Source organism: Balaenoptera ricei, chromosome 2 (assembly GCF_028023285.1).
Source record: "Balaenoptera ricei isolate mBalRic1 chromosome 2, mBalRic1.hap2, whole genome shotgun sequence".
NCBI lineage: Eukaryota > Metazoa > Chordata > Mammalia > Artiodactyla > Balaenopteridae > Balaenoptera > Balaenoptera ricei.
The window spans coordinates 54,413,276-54,437,366 of NC_082640.1; the positions used below are offsets into that span (position 1 = coordinate 54,413,276).

The 24,091-nt window shown below is 42.5% G+C and overlaps 1 pseudogene; it reads right to left on the reverse strand.

Moving 5' to 3' along the window:
- Positions 1-1,247: 1,247 nt before the first annotated feature.
- Positions 1,248-24,091, reverse strand: part of LOC132360075 (14-3-3 protein eta-like) — a 148,250-nt pseudogene continuing 125,406 nt past the window's right edge.

The following is a 24,091-nucleotide window of genomic DNA, read 5'->3' on the forward strand; positions in this document are numbered from 1 at the left end:
AGCAGAGCCCACTCCAATGAGATGGATGTTAGTACAAGTGATATACAAATCTCACTATTTTAATCCCCTGCAAACTTTGGGTTGTTGTTACTCAGTGTAGCCCAGCCTGTCCCAACAGACATGTCAAAGAAAAACCAGAGCTGGACAGTAGTTAAAGTGGTAAAACCGGATTTTACTCAAGAACTATTGCAAGAGGGGAAAGGAGACATCAGTACAGAACCAGGGACAATTCTGAATACAGCACAGACTGGTGGGAATTCACAGCCAAGAGCCTGCTGGAGTCAGAGGATGGAGTTACTAAGAGGAAACAGCAGGGTGGTGGGAGATGCTGGTGAAACTGACCTCACAGGATCCTTGCTGAAGGCAGGCCAGACGGAGCAGACATCCTCTGGGGAGGGAGTGAGGAATCTTGTCAGATATCGAGGATGACCAGGTGTCGAGGGTGGGAGATGCTGGTTAAACTGTCCGAGCAGGAATCTTACTAAAATCAGGCTCTTAGGGTCCCCTGCTCAGGGGAGGGCCTAGTTGAAGAAGAGCTCAGAGTTGCCAACTAGAGTTTGGTCAAGAAAGACTCTCTGTCAATAAGCCTTGTTCCCTGCCAGGAACGCTTGTCAGCCTTGCCCTCTTCACCTCCAGCAAAGTCCTCACTCTGAGTGTCTCATCTCCCCTTGAAGTTCCCGTTGACAGCCAGGCCTCCTCATGCTCCCATGGCCCCTTGTGCACACCTCACAGGGCACTTTTCATTCTGAATTGCAATGAACTGCTTTCTGACTGTGTTCTCTTATCAGGAGTAACCCACACAAGAACTCTGTTCTTTCACCATCAGCACACAAAGAACTTCCGAGTGCAAGAAGTCTCCCTCATAAACACCATCTTGAAGCCTCTGCTCAAAAGTTTCTGTTCCATCCAATTTTTGCTGACCAACTACTGAAGCCTCCCTGAACTAATCCTGGAAATTTGCAGTCGATCTAAAACTTGCTACCAAGTGAATTGTTTCTACTTCTAAACAAATTCAAAATATAAAAAATCTGGGTTTACATAATGGACCTATTGGGAGGAGGAAACATGATGTACATACAATTATTTTCTTCTCCAAAAGTTCATTCTGGAAGCTTTCTAGGCTACTGTGACACAGCAGCCTGACAGCTTTGTGAGGGAATGGGATATATTCACTCCTTTATGTTACCCGGAAGCTAGCACAGTGCCCAAGGTGGAGTAGGTGCTCAGTTGACATTTCTGAACTGAATTTAGTGAGTAAGAAAAAAGTGCCTATGAAAGTAAAAGTCCTGTGTGTCGCTCCTCCAGAGAGTAAGGTTGTCTTGCAGCAGCTGCATGAGGAGCATGGAGTCCTTGTAAGAATCCTTGTTTAGAGTGTCCAGCTCGGCTATGACATCATTGAAGGTTGTTTGGCTAAGAGGAAGGCCTGTTTGGGCACATTCTGGATGGCCTAGTAGAACATGGAGAAGTTGAGGGCCAAGCCCAGCTGGATGGGGTGTGTCGGCTGCATATGCTCTTTGTTGATTTCAAAGTCTTCCTTGTAGGCCACCTCTAAAGTTTTGACTACACTATTTTTCTTCTTGCTGGAAGCCACCTCTGCCAGGTAGCGCTAGCAGTCACCCTTCATCTTCAGGTAGAAGAAGTTGCTCTTGTACTGGAAATCACTTCAGTTCTTAATGAGGAACTTGTCCAGCAGAGCCAGCATGTTATCACACACTGCACCAGCTCCTTCTTGATCTTCTTCCAGTTTTGGTTGAAAAGAATGGTGAAGAGAAGCCAGCAAGGCATTTTGAGGACACTGTCAAGGGAAAGGAAACCAATAGATATTATATATTGACTTACTACTAAGAAGAATGAAGATTTACTTCCATTAAATTGGACTACTGCCTAGGTGTCAAAATGCAATCTCCCTTTACCATGAACCTGTGTGCCTCCTGTAATCATGAACATCCCTGAAATGAATGAAAATTGGAAAGCCTCAGCAAAGAAATAGAAACTGTCAACAAAGAAATAGACGATATAAAGAAGAAGTCAATGGAAATTTTAGAGTGGAAAAGTGCAGTAACCAAAATAAAAAAACTCAGTGGATGGACTGAAGAGCAGAATGGATGGGACAGAGGAAGGAATCGGTGAACTAGAGGATAAAACAATAGAAATTACCCAAATTGAATAATAGAGAAAAAAATGACTGGAAAAATATATGAACAAAGTCTGCCTTGGGGACCTGTGGGATGATAATAAAAAATCTAACATTCATATCATCAGGTTCCCAAAAGAGAGAAAACAAGGAGGCCCTGAAAGAGTACTCAAAGAAATAATGGCTGAAAACTTCCTGAATTTGGCAAGAGACAAAAACCCACAGATTCAAGAAACTGAGTGACCCTCAAACAGGATAAATCCAAATAAATCTATGCCAAGACACATCATAATTAAACATCTGAAAATTAAAGACAAAGAAAAATTGAAAGCAGAGAGAAAAGTGACACCTTACCTAAAAAGGAAAAGCAATTCCAATGACAGTGGATTTCTCATCAGAAATCATGGAGGCCAGAGGAATTGGCAAAATATTTTTCCATTTGTGAAAGGAAATAACTATCAATAAGAATCCTCTACTCAGTGAAAATATTTGTCAGTAGTGAAGGGAAAGACATTCTCAGATGAAAGAAAACTAAGGAATCTGTTATCAGCAGACCTTACCTAAAAGAATGGCTAAAGGAAATTCTTTAAACAGAAATCAATAAAACTGAAAACAGAAAAACAATAGACAAAATCATTGAGACAAAGAGCTGGTCCCTTGAAAAGATCAATAAAATTGACACATCTCTAGGAAGACTGACAAAGAAAAAAATTGAGGACACAAATGACCAATGTCAGGAATGAAACAATATCAGTATAGAGGGGGAGGAGGAGGGGGAGGAGGGGAGGAAGGAAGGAAGAAAGGAGGGGAGAAGAGGGGAGGAGCAAGGGCCGGAGTGGGGAGGGGCAGAAGATGATGATGACAAATAATCCACAGCAGAAAACTGAGGGAAAATTGTGAAAAAGCACTGCCCGACCCTGATACACCTTTTAACCCCGACTGCGAGGCCCTCCTTATCTACAGCCCTGCACCGGCCCTGGGAGCCAATGCTCCCACTGTGCAGTGATGAAGGGAATAGGCAGGGGCAGTGGGGCAGCTTGGTCCAGGGCTTAGGTCCCGAGTGAGAGCCAGGACAGCCTGACCCAGAGCCGGCACTCTGTGTGCTCCAATGCTTCCTCTGCTCCCAGAGCTGAGCTGTGATTGCCAGGTTCTGGCTTCTACCTAGGGGTTCCAGTCTGCAGTGGAGAGACCACTGTGAAGTCCCATCATGGTGGAAATTGGCTCACCCACACAGCTCTGAGGCAGAAGAAAAGGCTGGTGAGGTGGCCCCTTTAAACGTCCATGCCTGTGACCAAACTCCCAAGGCCGGCCTCCTCCAGCTCCAGCTGGTCCTGGGGTGGGTGGTACACCCTGCTCTAAGCCCAGGGTGGCCCAAGGCCTGCAGTGGTCTGTGGGATCAGGGAGAAGCAAGTTGCCACCCCCAACTTTTATTTTTATTGAGGTATATTTTTCATACGGTAAAATGCACAGATTTTATATACCCAGTTCTTTAATTTTTTATAAAGACATAACCATGTAAGCACTGTAATCAAGATACAGAACGTATCAGTCAGCCCCGTAGGTCTCCACTTGCCCACCTTTATCAGTGATCTGATTTCTATCACTATAGATTAGTTTTGTCTGTTCTTGAACTCTGGAATCCCACGGTGCTTACTGTTTGGTGTCTAGCTTCTTCTCAATGCAATATTTTGAGGTTTATCCATGTTGTTAATGTGTATCAGTAATTCTATTCTTGTTGCTGACTTGTGTTCCATCACATGACTCTGTCAACACATGTTTATCAGTTCTCTCACTGGTGAATATTTAGGATTTTTCCAGTTCGGAGCTATGATGGATAACCTCACTAGAAATATTCCTGTGCAACTCTTACTGTGAAAGTGTATTTTTATTTCTCTTGGGTCAATACTAAAAGTGACTCTGCTGAGTGATAGAGTGAGTGTATGTTTAAGAAAGCATCAAGAGGTAGGGGCAAGATGGCGGAAGAGTAAGACGCGGAGATCACCTTCCTTCCCACAGATACAGTAGAAATACATCTACACGTGGAACTGCTCCTATAGAACACCCACTGAACGCTGGCAGAAGACGTCAGACCTCCCAAAAGGCAAGAAAATCCCCACGTACTTGGGTAGGGTAAAAGAAAAAAGAAATAACAGAGACAAAAGAATAGGGACGGGACCTGTGCCAGTGGGAGGGAGCCGTGAAGGAGGAAAGGTGTCCACACACTAGGAGCCCCTTTGCGGGCAGAGACTGCGGGTGGCAGAGGGGGGAAGCTTCGGAGCCGCGGAGGAGAGCGCAGCCACAGGGGTGCGGAGGGCAAAGCGGAGAGACTCCCACACAGAGGCTTGGCACCAACCAGCACTCACCAGCCCGAGAGGCTTGTCTGCTCACCCGCCGGGGCGGGCGGGGGCTGGGAGCTGAGGCTCGGGCTTTGGTGCTAGCCGGGAGGGAGTCCGGGAAAAAGTCTGCAGCTGCCGAAGAGGCAAGAGACTTTTTCTTGCCTCTTTGTTTCGTGGCGCGCAAGGAGAGGGTATTCAGAGCGCTGCCTAAACGAAATCCAGAGACGGGTGCGAGCCGCGGCTATCAGCACGGATGCCACAGCAACAGGGGCGCAGAGGGAAAAATGGAGAGATTCCCGCACAGAGGCTCAGCGCCGAGCAGCGCTCACCAGCCCGAGAGGCTTGTCTGCTCACCCGCTGGGGCAGGCGGGGCTGGGAGCTGAGGCGCGGGCTTCGGTCGGATCGCAGGGAGAGGACTGGGGTTGGTGGCGTGAACACAGCCTGAAGTGGTTGGGGTTCCGCAGCGAGCCGGGAGGGAGGCGGAGAGGAGGTCTGCAGCCGCCGAAGAGGCAAGAGACTTTTTCTTGCCTCTTTGTTTCGCGGCGCACAAGGAGAGGGGATTCAGAGCGCCGCCTAGATGAACTCCAGAGGCGGACGCGAGCCGCGGCTAACAGCGCAGACCCCAGAGACGGGCGCGAGCCGTGGCCATCAGCGCGGACCCCAGAGACTGGTAGGAAACACTAAGGCTGCTGCTGCCGCCACCAAGAAGCCTGTGTGCGAGCACAGGTCACTCTCCACACTGCCCCTCCCGGGAGCCAGTGCAGCTCGCCACTGCCAGGCTCCCGTGATCCGGGGACAACTTCCCCGGGAGAACACACGGTGCACCTCAGGCTGCTGCAACGTCACGACACCTCTGACGCCGCAGGCTCGCCTCGCCTCCTCCGTACCGCTCCCTCTCCCGGCCTGAGTGAGCCAGAGCCCCCGAAGCAGCTGCTCCTTTAACCCCGTTCTGTCTGGGCGGGGAACGGACGCCCTCAGGCGACGTACATGCAGAGGCGGGTCCAAATCCAAAGCTGAACGCTGGGAGCTGTACGAACAAAGAAGAGAAAGGGAAATCTCTCCCAGCAGCCTCAGAAGCAGCGGATTAAAGCTCCACAAACAACTTGATGTGCCTGCATCTGTTGAAAACTTGAATAGACAATGAATCATCCCAAATTCAAAAGCTGTGTGGATGAAAGGCTCTTGGTGCTCCAGCCAGGCATCAGGGCTGTGCCTCTGAGGTGGGAGAGACAACTTCAGGACACTGGTCCACAAGAGACCTACCAGCTCCACGTAATACCAAACAGCAAAATCTCTCAGAGATCTCCATCTCAACATCAAGAACCAGCTTCACTCAACGACCAGCAAGCTACAGTGCTGGACACCCTATGCCAAACAACTAGCAAGACAGGAACACAGCCCCATCCATTAGCAGGGAGGCTGCCTAAAATCATAAGGCCACAGACACCCCAGAACACACCACCAGACGTGGACGTGCCCACCAGAAAGACAAGATTCAACCTCATCCACCAGAACACAGGCAATAGTCCCCTCCACCAGGAAGCCTACACAACCCACTGAACCAACCTTACCCCCTGGGGACAGATATCAAAAACAACGGGAACTACGAACCTGCAGCCTGTGAAAAGGAGACCCCAAACACAGTAAGATAAGCAAAATGAGATGACAGAAAAACACACAGCAGATGAAGGAGCAGGGTCAAAACACACCAGAACTAACAAATGAAGAGGAAATAGGTAGTCTACCTGAAAAAGAATTCAGAATAATGATAGTAAGGATGATCCAAAATCTTGGAAATAGAATAGACAAAATGCAAGAAACATTTAACAAGGACATAGAAGAACTAAAGAGGAACCAAGCAACGATGAAAAACACAATAAATGAAATTAAAAATACTCTAGATGGGATCAATAGCAGAATAACTGAGGCAGAAGAAAGGATAAGTGACCTGGAAGATAAAATGGTGGAAATAACTACTGCAGAGCAGGATAAAGAAAAAAGAATGAGAAGAACTGAGGACAGTCTCAGAGACCTCTGGGACAACATTAAACACACCAACATTCGAATTATAGGGGTCCCAGAAGGAGAAGGGAAAAAGAAAGGGACTGAGAAAATATTTGAAGAGATTATAGTTGAAAACTTCCCTAATATGGGAAAGGAAATAGTTAATCAAGTCCAGGAAGCACAGAGAGTCCCATACAGGATAAACCCAAGGAGAAACATGCCAAGACACATATTAATCAAACTGTCAAAAATTAAATATAAAGAAAACATATTAAAAGCAGCAAGGGAAAAACAACAAATAACACACAAGGGAATCCCCATAAGGTTAACATCTGATCTTTCAGCAGAAACTCTGCAAGCCAGAAGGGAGTGGCAGGATATACTTAAAGTGATGAAGGAGAAAAACCTACAACCGAGATTACTCTACCCAGCAAGGATCTCATTCAGATTTGATGGAGAAATTAAAACCTTTACAGACAAGCAAAAGCAGAGAGAGTTCAGCACCACCAAAGCAGCTTTACAACAAATGCTAAAGGAACTTCTCTAGGCAAGAAACACAAGAGAAGGAAAACACCTACAATAACAAACCCAAAACATTTAAGAAAATAGGAATAGGAACATACATATCGATAATTACCTTAAATGTAAATGGATTAAATGCTCCCACCAAAAGACACAGACTGCCTGAATGGGTACAAAAACAAGACCCATATATATGCTGTCTACAAGAGACCCACTTCAGACCTAGGGACACATACAGACTGAAAGTGAGGGGATGGAAAAAGATATTCCATGCAAATGGAAATCAAAAGAAAGCTGGAGTAGCAATTCTCATATCAGACAAAATAGACTTTAAAATAAAGAATATTATAAGAGACAAAGAAGGACACTATATAATGATCAAGGGATCGATCCAAGAGGAAGGTATAACAATTGTAAATATTTATGCACCCAACATAGGAGCACCTCAATATATAAGGCAAATACTAACAGCCATAAAAGGGGAAATCGACAGCAACACAATCATAGTAGGGGACTTTAACACCCCACTTTCACCAATGGACAGATCATCCAAAATGAAAATAAATAAGGAAACACAAGCTTTAAATGATACATTAAACAAGATGGACTTAATTGATATTTATAGGACATTCCACCCAAAAACAACAGAATACACATTTTTCTCAAGTGCGCATGGAACATTCTCCAGGATAGATCATATCTTGGGTCACAAATCAAGCCTTGGTAAATTTAAGAAAATTGAAATCGTATCAAGTATCTTTTCCGACCACAACGCTATGAGATTAGATATCAATTACAGGAAAAGATCTGTAAAAAATACAAACACATGGAGGCTACACAATACACTACTTAATAACGAAGTGATCACTGAAGAAATCAAAGGGGAAATCAAAAAATACTTAGAAACAAATGACAATGGAGATACGACGACCCAAAACCTATGGGACGCAGCAAAAGCAGTGCTAAGAGGGAAGTTTATAGCAATACAAGCCTACCTCAAGAAACAGGAAACATCTCGAATAAACAACCTAACCTTGCACCTAAAGCAATTAGAGAAAGAAGAACAAAAAAACCCCAAAGCTAGCAGAAGGAAAGAAATCATAAAGACCAGGTCAGAAATAAATGAAAAAGAAATGAAGGAAACAAGAGCAAAAATCAATAAAACTAAAACCTGGTTCTTTGAGAAGATAAACAAAATTGATAAACCATTAGCCAGACTCATCAAGAGAAAAAGGGAGAAGACTCAAATCAATAGAATTAGAATTGAAAAAGGAGAAGTAACCACTGACACTGCAGAAATACAAAAGATCATGAGAGATTACTACAAGCAACTCTATGCCAATAAAATGGACAACCTGGAAGAAATGGACAGATTCTTAGAAATGCACAAACTGCCGAGACTGAACCAGGAAGAAATAGAAAATATGAACAGACCAATCACAAGCACTGAAATTGAAACTGTGATTAAAAACCTTCCAACAAACAAAAGCCCAGGACCAGATGGCTTCACAGGTGAATTCTATCAAACATTTAGAGGAGAGCTAACACCTATCTTTCTCAAACTCTTCCAAAATATTGCAGAGGGAGGAACACTCCCAAACTCATTCTACGAGGCCACCATCACCCTGATACCAAAACCAGACAAAGATGTCACAAAGAAAGAAAACTACAGGCCAATATCACTGATGAACATAGATGCAAAAATCCTCAACAAAATACTCTCAAACAGAATCCAACAGCACATTAAAAGGATCATACACCATGATCAAGTGGGGTTTATCCCAGGAATGCAAGGATTCTTCAATATATGTAAGTCAATCAATGTGATACACCATATTAACAAATTGAAGGAGAAAAACCATATGATCATCTCAATAGATGCAGAGAAAGCTTTCGACAAAATTCAACACCCATTTATGATAAAAGCCCTGCAGAAAGTAGGCATAGAGGGAACTTTCCTCAACATAATAAAGGCCATATATGACAAACCCACAGCCAACATTGTCCTCAATGGTGAAAAACTGAAACCATTTCCACTAAGATCAGGAACAAGACAAGGTTGCCCACTCTCACCACTATTATTCAACATAGTTTTGGAAGTGTTAGCCACAGCAATCAGAGAAGACAAAGAAATAAAAGGAATCCAAATCGGAAAAGAAGAAGTAAAGCTGTCACTGTTTGCAGATGACATGATACTATACATAGAGAATCCTAAAGATGCTACCAGAAAACTCCTAGAGCTAATCAATGAATTTGGTAAAGTAGCAGGATACAAAATTAATGCACAGAAATCTCTTGCATTTCTATACACTAATGATGAAAAATCTGAAAGTGAAATTAAGAAAACACTCCCGTTTACCATTGCAACAAAAAGAATAAAATATCTAGGAATAAACCTACCTAAGGAGACAAAAGACCTGTATGCAGAAAATTATAAGACACTGATGAAAGAAATTAAAGATGATACAAATAGATGGAGAGATATACCATGTTCCTGGATTGGAAGAATCAACATTGTGAAAATGACTCTACTACCCAAAGCAATCTACAGATTCAATGCAAGCCCTATCAAACTACCACTGGCATTTTTCACAGAACTAGAACAAAAAATTTCACAATTTGTATGGAAACACAAAAGACCCCGAATAGCCAAAGCAATCTTGAGAACAAAAAATGGAGCTGGGGGAATCAGGCTCCCTGACTTCAGACTATATTACAAAGCTACAGTAATCAAGACAGTTTGGTACTGGCACAAAAACAGAAATATTGATCAATGAAACAGGATAGAAAGCCCAGAGATAAACCCACGCACATATGGTCACCTTATCTTTGATAAAGGAGGCAAGCATATACAGTGGAGAAAAGACAGCCTCTTCAATAAGTGGTGCTGGGAAAATTGGACAGATACATGTAAAAGTATGAAATTAGAACACTCCCTAACACCATGCACAAAAATAAACTCAAAATGGATTAAAGACCTAAGTGTAAGGCCAGACACTATCAAACTCTTAGAGGAAAACATAGGCAGAACACTCTATGACATACATCACAGCAAGATTCTTTTTGACCCAGCTCCCAGAGAAATGGAAATAAGAACACAAATAAACAAATGGGACCTAATGAAACTTAAAAGCTTTTGCACAGCAAAGGAAACCATAAACAAGACCAAAAGACAACCATCAGAATGAGAGAAAATATTTGCAAATGAAGCAACTGACAAAGGATTAATCTCCAAGATTTACAAGCAGCTCATGCAGCTCAATAACAAAAAAACGAACAACCCAATCCAAAAATGGGCAGAAGACCTAAATAGACATTTCTCCAAAGAAGATATACAGATGGCCAACAGACACATGAAAGAATGCTCAACATCATTAATCATTAGAGAAATGCAAATCAAAACTACAATGAGATATCATCTCACACCGGTCAGAATGGCCATCATCAAAAAATCTAGAAACAATAAATGCTGGAGAGGGTGTGGAGGAAAGGGAACTCTCTTGCACTGTTGGTTGGAATGTAAATTGATACAGCCACTATGGAGAACAGTATGGAGGTTCCTTAAAAAACTACAAATAGAACTACCATACGACCCAGCAATCCCACTACTGGGCATATACCCTGAGAAAACCATAGTTCAAAAAGAGTCATGTACCAAAATGTTCATTGCAGCTCTATTTACAATAGCCAGGACATGGAAGCAACCTAAATGTCCATCGACAGATGAATGGATAAAGAAGATGTGGCACATATATACAATGGAATATTACTCAGCCATAAAAAGAAATGAAATGGAGGTATTTGTAATGAGGTGGATGGAGTTAGAGTCTGTCATACAGAGTGAAGTAAGTCAGAAAGAGAAAAACAAATACAGTATGCTAACACATATATACGGAATCTAAGGAAAAAAAAAAAAAAAAAGGCCATGAAGAACCTAGTGGCAAGACGGGAATAAAGACACAGACCTACTAGAGAATGGACTTGAGGATATGGGGAGGGGGTGGGGTGAGATGTGACAGGGTGAGAGAGTGTTATGGACATATATACACTACCAAATGTAAAATAGATAGCTAGTGGGAAGCAGCCGCATAGCACAGGGAGATCAGCTCGGTGCTTTGTGACCACCTAGAGGGGTGGGATGGGGAGGGTGGGAGGGAGGGAGATGCAAGAGGGAAGAGATATGGGAACATATTGTATATGTATAACTGATTAACTTTGTTATAAAGCAGAAGCTAACACACCATTGTAAGGCAATTATACTTCAATAAAGATGTTTAAAAAAAAAAAAAAAGCATCAAACTCTTTTCCAAAATGGTTGTAACATTTCACACTCCCACTAGGAGTGTATAAGTTTCCAGGCTGACCCTTGCCAAAGTTTGGAGTTATCAGTATTTTTAATTTTAGACATTCTAGTGGATGTGAAGTGGTGTCTTATGGTGTTTTCATTGACATTTTACTGATATGTATGATAGATCACTTATTTATATCTTCACTGGTCATTCGTTTAGTCTCTTCTGTAAAGTGTTTATTCAAGTCTTTCAGTCAATTTTCAAAAAGGAAATTAAGTTCTTTATCATTGAGTTATAATAGTTCTTTATATATTCTGGATATAAGTTCTTTGTCAAATATGTATTGTAAATATTTTATCTCCATTTGTGTCATGTCTTTTCATTTTCTCAAAAGTATCATTTGATGAGCACCTTTTTTTTTATACCATAAACCCATTTATTTGCACTATTTAATAATAATAGGGAAATTTTTTGATGTTTATTTTTTATTTTTATTTTTTCTTATTAGTCATCCATTTTATACACATCAGTGTATACACGTCAATCCCAATCTCCCAATTCATCATACCACCACTCCCACCCTCTGCCACTTTCTCCCCTTGGTGTCCATACGTTTTTTCTCTACCTTGATTTCTGCTCTGCAAACTGGTTCATCTGTACCATTTTCTAGGTTCCACATATATGCATTAATATACAATATTTGTTTTTCTCTTTCTGACTTACTTCACTCTGTATGACAGTCTCCAGATGCATCCACATCTACAAATGACCAAATTTCATTCCTTTTTATGGCTGAGTAATATTCCATTGTATATATGTACCACATCTTCTTTATCCATTCTGTCAATGGGCATTTAGATTGCTTCCATGACCTGGCTATTGTAAATAGTGCTGCAATGAACATTGGGGTGCATGTGTCTTTTTGAATTATGGTTTTCTCTGGGTATATGCCCAGTAGTGGGAGTGCTGGTTCATATGGTAATTCTATTTTTAGTTCTTGAAGGAGCCTCCATACTGTTCTCCATAGTGGCTGTATCAATTAACATTCCCACCAACAGTGCAAGAGGGTTCCCTTTTCTCCACACCCTCTCTAGCATTTGTTGTTTGCAGATTTTCTGATGATACCCATTCTAACTGGTGTGAGGTGATACCTCATTGTAGTTTTGATTTGCATTTATCTAATAATCAGTGATGTTGAGCAGCTTTTCATGTGCTTCGTGGCCGTCTGTATATCTTCTTTGGAGAAATGTCTATTTAGGTCTTCTGTCCATTTTTAGATTGGGTTGTTTGTTTTTTTTAATATTGAGCTGCATGAGCTGTTTATATATTTTGGAGATTAATCCTTTCTCCGTTGATTCATTTGTAAATATTTTCTCCCATTCTTAGGGTTGTCTTTTCATCTTGTTTATGGTTTCCTTTGTTGTGCAAAAGCTTTGAAGTTTCATTAGGTCCCATTTGTTTATTTTTGTTTTTATTTCCATTACTCTAGGAGGTGGATCAAAAAATATCTTGCTGTGATTTATGTCAAAGGGTGTTCTCCCTATGTTTTCCTCTAAGAGTTTTATAGTGCCCAGCCTTACATTTAGGTCTCTAATCCATTTTGATTTTATTTTTGTGTATGGTGTTAGGGAGTGTTCTAATTTCATTCTTTTACATGTAGCTGTCCAGTTTTCCCAGCACCACTTATTGAAGAGACTGTCTTTTCTTCATTGTATATCCTTGCCTCCTTTGTCATAGATTAATTGACCATAGGTGCATGGGTTTATCTCTGGGCTTTCTATCCTGTTTCATTGATCTATATTTCTGTTTTTGTGCCAGTACCATATTGTCTTGATTACTGTAGCTTTGTAGTATAGTCTGAAGTCAGGGAGTCTGATTCCTCAAGCTCTGTTTTTTTCCCTCAAGAGTGCTTTGGCTATTTGGGGTCTTTTGTGTCTCCATACAAATTTTAAGATTTTTTTGTTCTAGTTCTGTAAAAAATGCCATTGGTAAATTGATAGGGATTGCATTGAATCTGTAGATTGCTTTGGGTAGTATAGTCATTTTCACAATATTGATTCTTCCAATCCAAGAACATGGTATATCTCTCCATCTGTTGGTATCATCTTTAATTTCTTTCATCAGTGTCTTATAGTTTTCTGCATACAGGTCTTTTGTCTCCCTAGGTAGCTTTATTCCTAGGTATTTTATTCTTTTTGTTGCAATGGTAAATGGGAGTGTTTCCTTAATTTCTCTTTCAGATTTTTCATCATTAGTATATAGGAATGCAAGAGATTTCTGTGCATTAATTTTGTATCCTGCAACTTTACCAAATTCATTCATTACCTCTAGTAGTTTTCTGGTGGCATCTTTAGGATTCTCTATGTATAGTATCATGTCATCTGCAAACAGTGACAGTTTTACTTCTTCTATTCCAATTTGTATTCCTTTTATTTCTTTTTCTTCTCTGATTGCCATGGCTAGGACTTCCAAAACTATGTTGAATAATAGTGGTGAGAGTGAATATCCTTGTCTTGCTCCTGATCTTAGAGGAAAAGCTTTCAGTTTTTCACCATTGACAAAGATGTTTGCTGTGGGTTTGTCATATATAGCCTTTATTATGTTGAAGTAGGTTCCCTCTATGCCCACTTTCTGGAGAGTTTTTATCATAAATGGGTGTTGAATTTTGGCAAAAGCTTTTTCTGCGTCTATTGAGATGATCATATGGTTTTTCTTCTTCAATTTGTTAATATGGTGTATCACATTGATTGATTTGCGTATATTGAAGAATCCTTGCATCTCTGGGATAAATCCCACTTGATCATGGTGTATGATCCTTTTAATGTGTTGTTGGATTCTGTTTGCTAGTATTTTGTTGAGGAGTTTTGCATCTATATTCATCAGTGATATTGGTCTGTAATTTTCCTTTTTGTAGTATCTTTGTCTGGTTTTGGTATCAGGGTGATGGTGGGCTCATAGAATGAGTTTTGCAGTTTTTTGGAAGAGTTTGAGAAGGATGGGTGTTAGCTGTTCTCTGAATGTTTGACAGAATTCACCTTTGAAGCCATCTGGTCCTGGACTTCTGTTTGTTTGAAGATTTTTAATCACAGTTTCAATTTCATTACTTGTGATTGGTCTGTTCATATTTTGTACTTCTTCCTTGTTCAGTCTTGGAAGGTTATATCTTTCTACGAATTTGTCCATTTCTTCCAGGTTTTCCATTTTATTGGCATATAGTTGCTTGTAGTAGTCTCTTGGGATGTTTTGTATTTCTGCCATGTCTGTTGTAACTTCTCCTTTTTCATTCTAATTTTATTGATTTGAGTCCTCTCCCTCTTTTTCTTGATGAGTCTGGCTAATGATTTATCAATTTTGTTTATGTTCTCAAAGAACCAGCTTTTAGTTTTATTGATCTTTGCTATTATTTTCTTTGTTTCTATTTCATTTATTTCTTCTCTGATCTTTATGATTTCTTTCCTTCTGCTAACTTTGGGTTTTGTTTGTTCTTCTTTCTCTAGTTCCTTCAGGTGTAAGGTTAGATTATTTATTTGAGATTTTTCTTGTTTCTTGAAGTAGGCTTGTATAGCTATAAACTTCCCTCTTAGAACTGCTTTTGCTGCATCCCATAGGTTTTGGATCGTCGTGTTTTCATTGTCATTTGTCTCTAGGTATTTTTGGATTTCCTCTTTGATTTCTTCATTGATCTCTTGGTTATTTAGTAACGTATTGTTTAGCCTCCATGTGCTTGTGTTTTTTACGTTTTTTCCCCTGTAATTGATTTCTAATCTCATAGCGTTATGGTCAGAAAAGAAGCTTGATATGATTTCAATTTTCTTAAATTTACTGAGGCTTGATTTGTTACCCAGGATGTGATCTATCCTCGAAAATGTTCCATGCGCACTTTAGAAGAAAGTGTAATCTGCTGTGTTTGAATGGAATGTCCTATAAATATCAATTAAATCTATCTGATCTATTGTGTCATTTAAATCTTGTTTCCTTATTAATTTTCTGTTTGGATTATCAGTCCATTGGTGTAAGTGAGGTGTTAAAGTCCTCCACTATTATTGTGTTACTGTCGATTTCCTCTTTTAGAGCTGTTACCAGTTGCCTTATGTATTGAGGTGTTCCTATGTTAGGTGCATATATATTTATAATTGTTATATCTTCTTCTTGGATTGATCCCTTGATCATTATGTAGTGTCCTTCCTTGTCTCTTGTTACATTCTTTATTTTAATGTCTATTTTATCTGATATGATTATTGTTACTCCAGCTTTCTTTTGATTTCCATTTCCATGGAGTATATTTTTCCATCCCCTCATTTTCAGTCTGTATGTGTCCCTAGGTCTGAAGTGGGTCTCTTGTAGACAACATATATATGGGTCTTGTTCTTGTTCCATTCAACAAGCCTGTGTCTTTTGGTTGGAGTATTTAATCCATTCAGGTTTAAGGTAATTATCGATATGTATGTTCCTATGACCATTTTCTTAATTGTTTTGTGCTTGTTTTTGTAGGTCCTTTTCTTCTCTTGTGTTTCCCACTTAGAGAAGTTCCTTTAGCATTTGTTGTAGAGCTGGTTTGGTGGTGCTGAATTCTCTTAGCTTTTGGATGAGCTAATGACATACATATATTTCCAGCAAGACAGAAGCCATTTGGCATCATATCTACCACAAAATCACTGGCCTAACACAAGAAACATTAGGATTATGTAGACCAGTGCCTTAATTTTACAGATGTCAAAAATCCAGAAATGGCAAAAGTAAAACCATGAAATCAATAGATAGTATTTACTAAGAGTTTATTGTGCTTATAAAAACAGTTCACTGGGAGCTTCCAAATTCAAACTGATATGAAGCTCAGGGCCATGAAGTTACAGGTTGGCTTATAAAGTAAAAATGAGGATTGTTTATTACAATGGGTGTTTCCAGATAGCAGGAGATTGGTTAAAAGTGATTATCTCATACCATTTTTAGGAAGATGACAAGTTTCTTTTAAAATTCTCAGAGCCATTTACCAGAAATAACCTAATTAAGATTTTTGCTTTTGTTCATGAAATATCTAGATTTAGTTTTACTTACATGGCTTAAATGACTTTGTCTGCTCAGAGAATTCTCAAGTCTGCTCTCCATTTTGTATTTAATTTTAACATAAAGGAGAGATTAAAGTTCAGAGAGGTTAAGTGCCTTGTCTGAAGTCACACAGCTTTGCAAATGGTGGAGTCAGGTCTAGACTCAAGAGTTTGGACTCCTGGTTTACTCTGAAAAAAAAAAAAGAAGGGTGGAAAATAAGAAAACAGAGAAAGAGACAAAAAACCATAAAGCTACATAGTATATGATGAATGGCTAGAAAACTGGTGGGTCAAATAATCTGGAAAAATATGTGTAAAATGAAGTTACCTGAAATGTTCCCTCAGAAGACTGACCACATATAACTGCAGAAATCCATGGGCAAATTCTGAGCAGTCCTGATCCTGAGCCTCTAAATTGAGCTTTTATTCATATGCTGCATTTATCTTCTGAGGCCTTGCAACGTTTGTCACCTGTGACATTTCTCTAGACTGTGCATGCCATGACCCCACATTGCCTGTGACCCCACTGGGCCCTACTCAAGAGCAATCTTGGGCATTTCAGCGATGCATTATGAGAAGGTCTACCCAGTGAAATGTTGAATCATGTCCAAGAGAAAGGGGAGGCTCTCTTCAAGGGCTGGCTTCATTTTGGAACCCACGTGTGCCTGGATCTAGTTCCTGAGAGTGCCAGGCATGAACTAGAAAAACATGTGCTGATGGCAGCTGCACTGCCACTATCGTGGACAGCAGAGCCTATCTGTGGGTTATACAGACACACTTCACGTAGCCCTTCAGTCCTTAGGAAACAAAATCATGTGGGAAAGCTTAATGGCAGAGCACAGAGAAGAGGGGTTTAAGTACTCCTTCATAAAAGTTCCATAGTACCCTCAAGACAATGGTATTAGGAAGTGTGGCCTTTGGGAGGTGATTAGGTCATCAGGGTGGAACCCTCATGAATAGGATTAGTGGCCCTATAAGAAGAGATACCAGAGAGCTTGCTCTGCTCTCTGCCCCCCTCCCTGTCCCACCACCATATGAGGACAGTGTAAAAAGGTGGCTATCTGCAAGCCAGAAAGAGAGCTCTCATCAGGAACTTTCCATGCTGATACCTTGATCTTGGACTTCTAGACTACAAAACTGTGAGGAATAAATTTTTATTGCTTAAACCACCAAGATTATGGCATTTTGTTTTGGAAGCCCAAGCAGACTAAGATACTAGGTCATATCAAATTGGCTTCCAATTTATATCAATACATCCACCAGAAGAATCCATACTTTTTTTAAGAGATATTTTTCAGCGAAAAATATGGTCTTTTTGATAGTGTTCCCATTTTCCCATCTTGATTGGCATTTTTTCTGGTCTGGGGTAGTGGGTCTTCCCTCCCTCACCTGATCCCCATGACAAGGCCTGGAGGACCCCTTGCCTGGTTCTCTCTGGGGTAGCCTCCAGGGAAATCACTGCCAAACCCTGCTGGTCATTACTGACACTTGTTTTATTTGTCTCAGGGGCTCTCACACGATGCCTTTACGAACCCAATAAAAGCAACAATTCCTGTTGCTGGGAAAACACACATATGCACACAGCTTTCATTTAATTTCACGAGATCCACAGCCTTCCCAGCCCTACCCCAACTGAATAAGCTGTATTGAGTTTCGAGGAGAAGCCTGTGTGAGCATTTGGCCCTGACTAAAGCTGGGGCTACATTGCAAAGTAAATGATGAATAATAAGTTCTTATGCACTTTTAACAGAAAAGAAATGATGGCAAGATGCAGAGTGGCAGTAGGTTTCAACAACAGAGCAATCTTTGAAGTATGTTCACTTATTCCATAAAAAGTTACTTCCTAGCTCCATGAACCAGGCACTGTGCCTGGATACAGAGCAGGCTGTGATCAACACAGAAATGGAAGCAAGTGTGTTTCTTTAAGGAGGAGGGCACCAGGAACGCAGCTCCTGGAGGTTCCATCTGCATTGTCTGGCAGTGGGAGAGGTGTTGAGAATAGTGAAGGGTCCTTGCAAGCTAACAAGTTAGCCTGCCACTGTTCATAGAAGCTGAAAGATGACTTCTAGGTCAGAGAAAAAGGACCTCATCACTCATGGCAACTGTTCCCTTTGTCCTCAAAGTCCCATGGGGGTGATGTGATAGGCCCAGGAGGATGCTGCCCACATGGTGGGTCTATATCAGCTGAGGAACTCTGAGCTTAGGAACCTCCCAATCTTATAAGGGGGTTGCTAACAAACTTGCTCAAATTGCATCATTATCCTCTCTTGGTCAGGAAACGAATCTACCCTCTGCCCCAAAGGGAGACACTATCTCTATCTCCCAAAGCTGTTTGTTATACAGACATCTTTGGAGTGATAGCTCAGAACAAAAGGTGATGTAAGATGTGCAGAAATACATGAAAAATTATCTCCTATCAAAAGGGGATGGCATTATGGTTCCCGGACGTAGACAAGGAAACTAGGGTGCAGAGAAGTTAAGCTCTTACACGGGAACACACATTGATGGGCCCTGGACTTGAAGTGGGCCATGAGCCTCCAGAATACAGAGTCTGCCCATTGTAACAGTAAGACTGGGCTGGTTTGGAGTTAAGCGTGGAGGATTTCCCTGGGAGGAGTGGGGTGGTGGGGAGAGAAGGTACTGAGGCAGACAGAGCATGTTCTTAACCATTGCATCAGGAAGTAGGTGGGGTGGTGAGCTGCAGCCGGGACAGTGGAGACAGGGAGATGGGGGGAGGGCAATGGTGGAGGCAGGCGGGAAGCTGGGCCAGCATAGCATGTAGAGGGCTAGACTTGATCTCCTGCACAAAGAGCAGGCAGGGAAAGCTGTGCATACACAGCCCTTCACAAGCAGGTGTTCCATGACAGCCATCTGGATCCTATTCCATCCCAGGAAGGTAAAGGTGGAAAATAAGAGAGGTCAACTTTTTAAAAAAGGTGTTATATTTCAGATCACCTTTGATATATAGGCAAGGAAACACATCTCCTGTCCTGCATCTCTAGTACACAGAGATGAAGGGATCTGAGAGAAACTTCCAGAAACTAGAAGGAACTCTACTAACTAGACAGTATCCCAGAGGGGAGGGGCAACTCATTTGACATCAATTGTCTGCTGCAGATGATGGACACGACTTCTCCTGAGTACCACACTGGTTGAATTAAAGTGATGAATAAACAAGTAAGTCCCCTCACAAGATTATTGAAATTGAGGACAGTGAAATCCAGACACTTTTTTTCTAGTGTGGGAAACACAGAGAGAACTTCACAGGAATAAACCCACAAAAGCAGTGGGTTGAGACCAATTCTTGGCTGCAGTCTCAGAAGGTCTCTTTGCTTCCTTCTTTGTCTCTCTTTCTCAGGACCACTGGCCAGTGCAGCCTCAGAGGACTGGGTGACAGGACGAGCTAGGTCCCTGGAGGGGAGACTTGACCAGTGGGTAATGGAGAGGGTGAAGCTCAGGACAGTTCTCCAAAAGCCCACCCCTGCCATGGGTCCATCTCAATGCTTCAAGAGTAGGTCCACTGGCCGAATGGAAGAGGCGCTGAGAACTATAGTGTCTTCATGGTGAAGTGTGGACAGCATGTGGCATCTTCCTTGCTTTACCATCCATAACTTTCCATATGATCATTGCACTCTGGTCCTGGTTTGCAGATCTATTTTCTCTAGGACTTGCATTTGATTGGAAGGAAAAAGCAGGGATGGATAAACATCTCTGTATTCCTTCTTGGGCTGGTGTAGATGAACACATGTGTATCAAGAAAAAGACATTACCCCCGGCTCTCTGGCCTTTTCTGGGTGGGCCTTCTCTCTTCTCTGAAGACCCTTCTTCTCTCCCCAACACCAACAGTCTCGGAAGTCTGCGGCTCTCTTCTCTCTTTGCAAACAACCTCCTAGGAAACATCTTCACTTGAGTCATGAATACTTTGCTGTGGGTACTAGCAGATCTGTGACTTCTCAGAGGTGTTTTCCATTGAAAACCTTATTGCTGATGATGAACTGTGTTGTTCATTGGTAGCTGACATCATCTGGGGAGGGATGGAGAAATGGTTTAGGACAGGAGCCCATTTCCTGAGAGGCACGGTAAAAGAACAAATCCTTTGAGTCCTTGCTTTGCTTCCTGCAAGTGCTGTGATTTTGTGTGTTATTTAACACAGATGTCATGACATATTCCCATCCATAAATCAGAAATAATTATATCTTTACCTGTTCAGGAGGATTATTGTAAGAATGAAATGAAATAATTTGGAGATGGAATGCTTTGTGTGACCCACACAGAAACTGCTACCAAATCCATTCACCTATCAATCTATCTGTCCCTCTTTCTTCTTGTGTGTATGTGTATCCTTTCATCCATCCATCCATCCATCCAACTCTCCGTCTCCCTACTTACCCATCCACTTAGCCCTCACCATCAGGCAGACAGCAGACCCCAGACTGTGGGATGACATATCAGTTGTCCAATGGCATAACCTGCCACCCATGGTCAGAGGAGTTGCTAAAAGTGGGAACAATATGATTAATAAACTGCTTGGCAGGTTTCAAGGAAAAAGCTGCCTCAATAGATATCAGAACTGGGATGTTTTAGTGGCTCTGGGGGATTCGCTGATGCACCACTTTTCAGTGTGATCGCTTGTCCACAAATCCAGTTGATTGTGTTTTCTCTAGGTGCCTCCAGGGGGGAAATACAACTGCTGATGTCTTGGTTGAAGAGTTCACTCTCGATTGTGGAAGGAGTAGGAGGTGTATGTGTAGAGGCGAGGGCAACGATTCTGTACCTGATGTTGAATTTGGGAGAACCACTGCCAAAGAGGCCTTAATAGATGACAAATCCACAGGCACATTAAAAAAATCACCATATATCACAACTTTTCTGTAATACTTTCAGAATTTATGTTAAAAAATTAATCCTCCAAGAGAGCACTTATTTAGGAGCAAAGTTGGTTAATTGTCGCCATCCATGTGACTGTGACATTGTTGCAGGGACCAGAAGCCTAGGGCTCTCCTTTCCTTGCTCTTTCTCTGTCTGCACCTCTCCCCTTCCTGTGTGGAGTAAGCTTCTTTTCTGTGCACACCTGGCTCCGGCAGAGCTGTGTGTTGTTCCTTGGATCCAGGTGCTTCTCTCTCACTCTTCTCACAGGAGGGAAAAAGCATTACTTCCAGAGCCCACCTCTTGCCCTATTTCATTTGCTGAACTGTCCTGTATGATCTTGTGCCCTGTCAAGAGCTCGATCAGAGGGCTTCCGTACTAGGTAAGGTCAGATGCTGCCCTGGAAGCTAGTGATTCTCACTCAGTCTTGATTGCCTGTCACAATCACCTGGGAGCTTAAAAATATCCACCAGCCCAGGTGCCCTGCAAACTCTGGGTGGGGCCTAGTGAGTTCCAGAAGCCCTGTCCTTGTTCAGCTCTTCCATCTTTGCGTTCAGCAAACCCTGGTTTCTGTCAACAAGACAAACATGTCCACCATGAAAACGGGGTCCTATTCATTTTTTTGTCAAGTTAAGCAGAAAACAAAAAATAAAGCTAGTGTATAGAATTTTCTCAAATTTAAAATTCCTCCTGTAAGTTTTCTTAAAACTTCAAGGTCTAATATTGCTTATGTGAATTAAAATATAGCCAAATATATTGTGTCTGATTTAGGCTGCATTATATTTTATTATTTTACATGAAATATAAAAATTCTTCATGATGTTAGGACAGAACCCCATGTGCTTTGTCAGTGGAACACATTTGGAATGATGCTGACACTTGCTTCTGGAATGGGATATTCGTCAATGTCCTCTAAAGAAATAGAGCCAATAGGATGGAGGAGGGATGGGGAGGGAGAGAGAGAAATCTGCAGTGGGCCAGCAGGCTAGAGACTCAGGGAGGGGTTGATACTTCAGCTAAAGTCCAAAGGGCGTCTGAAGGCTAAACTCCTTCTGGTTCAAGGAAGGCCAGCCTGTCCTTTCTTGGGGCTTCAGTTGATTGGATGAGGCCCACCTACATTACAGAGGGTCATCTCCTTTACTCAAAGACTACTGATTTAAATGTTAACCTCATCCAAATAGACATCTTCACAGAAACATCTAGACTGGTGTTTTGACCAAATATCTAGGTATCGTGGCCCAACAAAGTTGACACATAAAATTAACCATCACAGATGGAACATGCATTTACATCATACATTACACACTGAGCAACTGTCTTTGAGGAGGGCAAGAAGCGGGAGGGTGTGGAAAGCTGCCATCTAAGCTGTGGAGCCCATGAGAGATCAGCAGAGCCAGAAAGGTGCTGTGGGGGGGGGGTGGGAAAGAAAGGAGGGCTGCAGCGTTGCCTTGGAGGGGTTATTCAGATACACCAAAGGGCTGCCTTCCCACCCACAGAAGGTGGGCTGTGATGTGCTTCCCAGGAGAGTAAAGGCAGCTCCCTCCAGGGAGGGGCCCATCAGCAGGTGTCATCATGCATCCGTGGGTGGTGTTACTGCTATTTTCATCCCCAATTCACAGGTGAAGTTGCTAAAGCTCAAAGTGAACCCACCATCCAGGTGCACACAGGGACCATGTGAGGAGCCAGGACTATGCCCAGGTCTGCCTGCTCCGAAGTCGGAGATGCTTTCCCACTTCACCATTCAGCCTCACTCCACATGACAGTGAAAAGAGCCCTAAGAACTCGAGTTTGACATGATCGAGACCTTGGGGGGAGGAAGTAACGAGCTGCAGTCTTCTCACTCAACACTGGTAGCTCAGCAAAGGAAAGGAAATCTGGCTCTCCAAGCCTGAGACAAAGGCACCCACTTCCATGCTTGTTCAACTTAAGAGGAGGTTCATTTGTCCTTTATTACCTGATAGATTGTGGCCTCAGTGAGAAGCATCTGATTCATCCATACTTGATGACTCCCCATTACTGGAATTTCTCCAGCAATAGTTTCCCTTTCTCACAGAGGTCCATTTCTTGTTCTCCGGGTCTGGTTACCTGATTGCCCTGACAGAGCACGTGCTTGGAAAGGACACGTGTGGTGGCAGCAAACTGAGGGGAGGCTTCCTGGAGCCTCAGGGAAATGGGAGCTGTGTGTCCCAGGCAGAGCAGCTTCTCTGCAACCCCTAATTGCCAGGGGAAGACCAGGAAATGCCCTTGGCTTTGAAGGGCCAGCCTCTCTTGTGTTTGCTCAGGGGCTCTGTGGAGTTAGCAGGCCTGGTGTTGCCCTTGACACCTACAAACCTGCACAGGGAGAGGGAAATAGTCCACTCAATTTGGCACTTTAAAAGCTGACAAGGTTCTGGGTCAAGATGGCAGAGTGGGAAGATGCAGAGTTTGCATCCTAATTCTTACAACTGGGGCACCTAACAGGCACTGGTGGGGGACTTCGTACACCTAAAGGGATGGGAGGAATCCCCAAGTGACCAGGTAGGACATTGGGGGGAAGAAAGAGGGGAGGAAAAGTGGAGGTGGGACAGGACCAGCACCCCTGGGGGAGGAGAGGGGTTACCATGCTTGAAAGGGCCCACCCACAGAGAGGGATCAGCAGGGATGGGGAGAGACCTTTGGGGGATCAGGGGATCAAAGGGGAATGAGGCTAGTGTCTCCCTTGACCGCTCGAACCCCAGCAAGGCTGCTAGGGTCCCGGGCCTAAATCTCAGCCCTCTGGGGCCCCATTGGTCCATGCTGAGCCTAAGACCCGCCCCCATTCCCCCCCAGGGCCTTTTCCGGATGCGTGGGTCTAGAGCCTAGGCTCTGCCCCCACCCAAGCCCCATCCCACCTAAGCCCCACCCCAGCCTAAGCCC